Source organism: Humulus lupulus, chromosome 7, assembly GCF_963169125.1.
Source record: "Humulus lupulus chromosome 7, drHumLupu1.1, whole genome shotgun sequence".
NCBI classification, from domain to species: Eukaryota; Viridiplantae; Streptophyta; class Magnoliopsida; order Rosales; family Cannabaceae; genus Humulus; species Humulus lupulus.
This window is the reverse complement of record NC_084799.1, coordinates 195,287,084-195,293,083: the sequence shown is the minus strand read 5'-3', so window position 1 is coordinate 195,293,083 and position 6,000 is coordinate 195,287,084.

Here is a 6,000-nt window from a genome sequence, read left to right as displayed (position 1 = left end):
GATTAGATGACATAAATTCTTTGCACTTGAGTGTTTGTAATCGCTTTGATAGGTGGTAATTTTGATTTTGCCCAAACTGTAATGGATGTTGTCTATTGCATATATTAAGACAGCTGTAAAAAATAAAGTTCCTCTTGTACGGTCATCAAGTCTTAACTGGGTAACATTCTGTATTGAAACAAGTAACAAGGCTGTTATTTTAAAGGTGCACAAGGACTATGTGCCTATCCTTATGGAGGTAAGTGCATTTATGTTTGTAGTTGTAATATATTTCATATTTTTTAACAATGAGTTGAGTAAAATGTGCTAAACATTGCTTATTCCCATTTATTTTAGAAGACAGCTTCAGTACTGGTTTTGATGAGTTTAGAGCACTAATTCATGGTTTGGTGCTCTTACTTTCTAATTTGTAATCTAGAAGACAAAGGGAAATAAAAAAATAATTGTGCAACCTATTTTTGACCATGGATTATCCTGTTCATGGTGTTTCATGGACTCTCTTATCTATATTATCGTTTCTTACTTTTTCACAGTGCCTCAATGATGGGACTCCAGATGTGAGGGATGCAGCCTTTTCAGCTTTGGCAGCAATAGCTAAGGTATCATTTTATTTATTTATCAATTTTGTGCTTTTGCTGCTTAATTCTGAATTTTGATTATTGATGGTATGGATTTATTTCTTCTTTGCCCATTTTATTTAGTTGGTTGGTATGAGACCCTTGGAGCGGTCACTTGAGAAACTTGATGATGTTAGAAGAAAGAAGCTTTCTGAAATGATTTCAGGTTCTGAAGGTGGCACATCCACCAATACAAGCTCAGGATTGTAATATCTTTATAGCATCAGTTCTTATATCACTAATTTGTTCAACATTCTTGTGAGTTTTTATAACCTTGTGTGCATACTTATTGTTGTGTGAGCAGCAGTCCAAGCTTCTGGTGCAACCGCATCCTCTCATGAGGTGAGTTATTTCTTATATAATGGATTTATGGAAGTTAAAGAACAATGCTATGTTGAAAGGTTGCATGTAATGTTGCTATGTTACACGCTTTTAGTTAATATTCTTCTGGATTACAAAGTTATTTGGTCAATAAGCATGATTTTGCCACCTACTGGCGTGTATTTTTTTGTTTGTTAAGAATGATCCTTGAGACCTCCAACGAGAAAGGATAATTATTTACGTCTTTAATGTATGCAGGCATCAGATGCTTCATTTGTTAAAAAGTCAGCAGCAAGCATGCTTAGTGGGAAGAGGCATGTTCAAGCAGCTGTGAGTTCTTGACACTGTTAATTATTTTTGTTCATAGGTTGTTGAAGTTATTTTGATCTTGATATCTTGTGATTGACGATATTTTCTATCAGCCTACCAACAAAAAAGGGGCTTCTGCTAAAGGGGGTGTGAGTAAGAAGAGTGATACACCTGCACAGACAAAATCCTCTAAATCTGCTGAAACACCCGAAGATGTTGAGGTAGAGTGGTACACACTTATTGATATGTGAGTTGTCTAATTTTTACTTCAAATTCTACATCTTTTTGTCTCACTGTTTTTCTTAATATTTGTAGCCATCAGAAATGGGTCTTGAAGAGATTGAAAGCAAATTGGGTTCTCTTGTACAAGCAGATACTATTTCCCAATTGAAGAGTGTTGTGTGGAAGGAACGGCTTGAAGGTTTGTTATAATGATATTGATTTGTTTAATAAAAAATTAGGTGATTTTTTATTTATTTAATTGTGATTGTTTCCTATTGGTTATGCAATCACACTAGGCATGGCTTCTACCTTTAATGTCTATCCATTTCACTATATATTATTTATATTTTGAAAAGAAACTATACTTGAATTTTTGACAAAATAATACAAGGGGAGTGTGATATTAGTGTGCATACAATAACATTACAAATGTAAAATAAAACTCCACTACCATACCAAGTCTTAAAACGAAATATCATTGAACTCTTATGCATCATTGTAGAGTCCAAAGAACTTTACTTAGCTAGTTAGATAGTAGTATAATAGTAATAGTAGTATTATTGTTATGACTGTGGATTTTTGGTTCAGACCGGGATTTATTTGGACACTCATAGTAACACTTGTAGATTTTCTAAGTTTAACCTATAGTCTAGGAATATTAATTTTAACCTAAGGTTTCATTAATATGACTGATATTGAGGCAGAATGGATTCAAAGAGCCGAGAGTTTCGATTCGAGGATGAAGTCTTTACTTATGGTTTTATGTGTATTTTTCTGCACTTATTTATGTAATCTCTTTGTAATTACCATTATGTTATGTTTTGTTTTTAAAACAATGGGATCCCATATCCTACTTGAGATTTTATGTAAGTTTAACATTTGTTTTTACAAGTTTTAATAAAGTTATGATCTTTTCACTTGTAAGTTTTGTTAAGGAATAGGGTCTATGTGTAGTTTTCATTAATGGTCCAAAGTCTAGAGTAGTTGGGTCATTACAGTTGGTATCAGAGCAACGGTTCCTTTTCATGAAGTTCTCCTCGATACACACACTCAAAAGCTCTGAATCTGACCACCAAGTAAGTATTTAAGTTATAGTTATTTTACTTATGTGTATAGCTAACGATTTTTAGTATTTATGTTTTCAGTTAAGTATGAACGGATCATTAACTTGTGAGGATATCCGAGCCATTAAGGCTTTAAAGAGAATAAGAGAACCAAGAAACACCATAGGAACACTAGAGAGAATCACTCGAAGATTGCTTTTGTTCCACCGAGAGACAGGTCACCTTCAAGAAACTAAGCAAATCATGATGAGAGCAACAAAACAATATGTATTAGTAATTAGATTGTCTAAAGATTTTCATCCTGTAATAGCAGCCTTAGAAGAAATATGGGAAACAATGGATGATGAGGTTGAACTGCCAGCAGCAATGCGATATTACTTTCTTCTAATTAGGTTCACTTCAAAATCCGAATTTCAGTTTAGCAATGAGCAAAAACATAGGATTTTCACAAACCTTCCTAGAGGACATTTTGATGCACATGACAATGAGGATTATGAAGAATTGGATGATGATATGCTAGATGAAGGATCGGATGTAGAAGATCCGGATTTTTAGAATAGTAGTTTTTCATTGTTTGTTTTATTTAATGTTTGTTTTATGGTTGTAATAAGTGAAAAACTATTTTTCCAAATGAATATCATGTTATTTTATTATCATGTATGAGTTTGATTTTATTTTTGCAATCATAATAAATAATAAATAAAATGAATAATGACTAAGTTCGGTGAGGGTGGATACAAATCAATGAACCAAGGTTCCTTATTGAGAGTTAGGGGGCCATAGTAGTGGGAACGATTTTACTGATCCCAGCCCTCCCTCAATATGGTTAACTTTGGAACAAAGATAAGTTTCGAGCCTGAGAATTAAGTCATATAGGATAATTAGAAACAAACTTAGGAAATAAAGATGGCTTATTTTTCTAAGTATAGAAACCCACTCTAAATAATAAATAAAGACTTATATAATTTTTCATAAGAAGTCATAATAAATAGGTCCGAGATATGTTTGTTTTAGAATAAGTTTTTACCTTAGAGCCTATTAGGTAAAGTTCTAACATGTTTCTTTCAACTGTTAGAACTCTGCTACGATGTCGCTCCGAAGATCTGCACGCACCAACGGAAACGCCTCCAACGCTGTTCCAGCGACCAATGAAGCCCCTCCAGTTCGCAGAAGGGGAGTGCGTGCTACTGCCAACCGTAACGCGCCAGCACCGCCAACTGACAACACTGCGGAGATCGCCAGACTGCGACAACAAGTCGAGGAACTTTTGCAGCAACAACGCCAACAGGCTCAAACTCAAACTCAGCCTCCGCCGCAGCCACAACAAATGGCCCCAGCACCCCAACAAGTTGGTCCATATGGGGGATGGCCAGTGGCGAACTACACGCCATATCCAGTACATAATATGGAGCCAGTGTATGAAAGGTTCCACAAACAGCACGCTCCAAACTTCGAAGGGACTACAGACCCCTTTGAGGCAGAAGAGTGGCTAAGGAATGTGGAGCCGATTCTGACGCACATGAATCTCAGCAATGCGGACCGCATATCCTGCGTCTCGTCATTGCTCAAGAAGGATGCCACGATATGGTGGGACTTGGTCCAGCAATCGCATGATGTTGCCACCATGACATGGAATCGATTTGTGGAGCTCTTCCACAAGAAGTACTACAATTCAGTTGTACTCGCTACGAGATTTGAGGAGTTCTCCAACTTGAAGCAGGGTACTTTATCAGTGGCAAAGTATGCTCGTCAATTCGACCGCTTAGCTAAATTCGCATCTGAGATGGTTCCAACCGATTTTCTGAGGGTGCACAAATCTGTTAGAGGACTTCGACCAAAAATCAAGATCGGGGTTAAGTTAGCAGACCCGGGGAATACTACATATGCCGACGTTCTTGAGACGGCAATAGAAGTAGAGAGGTTGCAGGCTAATGTAAGTAAAGAGGAAGCCAGTAAGCTTGAACCTAGACAGCAGAATCAACCTCAGACCAGTCGGAACAACAACCATAATGGCAACAATCAGTCCGGCAACAACGGTAATAGCCAGAAAAGATGGCATCCGGATAACAAGCAATTCGACAGCAATAAGAGGGCACTTACGAATAATGGGGGAAATAGGCCGGGTTACGTGGAATACCCGCCATGTGCTAAGTGTCAGAAGAAGCATCCTGGAGAATGTCGCGCAAACACCAAGAAATGTTTTAACTGTGGTCAGGAAGGACATCGAAAAAGAGATTGTCCTCAGTGCAAGCCAGAAGGAAAGAAAGACGACAAGATGGTTCCTGCTAGGGTTTTTACCTTAACCTAAGGAGAGGCTGATGCTAGCAATAAGGTGGTCACAGGTCAAGTTTCTATCCTCAATAACTTATGTTTTGTATTATTTGATTCGGGAGCCACTCATTCGTATATCTCATTAGGAATGATAGAAAAACTAGACAAACCTTGTGAAAGATTTAGAACTAGGTTTGTAACCGAGTTGCCTTCGGGAAAAGTAGTTCTATCGTCACGGATAGTACGAGGCGTACCAATCAAGATTGAGGACATAGAACTAGAAGGAGACCTGATAAAACTAGTGATCAAGGACTTCGACGTAATACTAGGCATGGATTGGCTAGCACGGCATGGCGCAACCATCGACTGCAAACGCAAGAAGGTAATGTTCGAGACTCCTGACGGACAGAGACTATGCTTCATGGGACAAGTTTCAGGATTACGCACCCCGTTAGTATCATCTCTCAAAGCTTAGAGAATGATGGAGAAAGGATGTCAAGCATTCTTAGCCAGCATCATAAATGTGGAAAGGGAGACACCACTTAAGGTTGGAGATGTCCGTGTTATACGAGAATTTCCAGAGGTATTTCCCGATGACTTGCCAGGATTGCCGCCAACTCAGGGAATAGACTTCACGATAGAATTAGTACCAGGCACCGAGCCTATCTCTAAGGCACCATACCGGATGGCACCTACGGAACTCAAGGAGTTAAAGACACAGCTACAAGAACTCCTAGACTTGGGTTTTATTAGGCCGAGCTATTTTCCATGGGGAGCTCCGATGCTTTTCGTGAAGAAGAAGGACGGAAGTATGCGGATGTGTATAGACTATCATGAGCTGAACAAGGTAACAATTAAGAACAAGTACCCGCTACCTCGGATCGACGACTTGTTTGATCAACTCCGAGGCGCGACTGTATTTTCAAAGATCGATTTACGGTTCGGGTACCATCAGCTCAAAGTAAAGGGAGAAGATATTCCTAAGACAGCCTTTAGGACTCGTTATGGACATTACGAGCTCTTGGTTATGTCCTTTGGTCTTACTAACGCACCAGCCGCGTTTATGGACTTAATGAATAAGGTCTTCAAGGATTACTTGGATAAATTCGTCGTTGTGTTCATCGACGACATTTTAATATACTCCAAGGATGAAGTAGAGCACGAGGGACATTTGAGGTTGATCTTGATGCGATTGA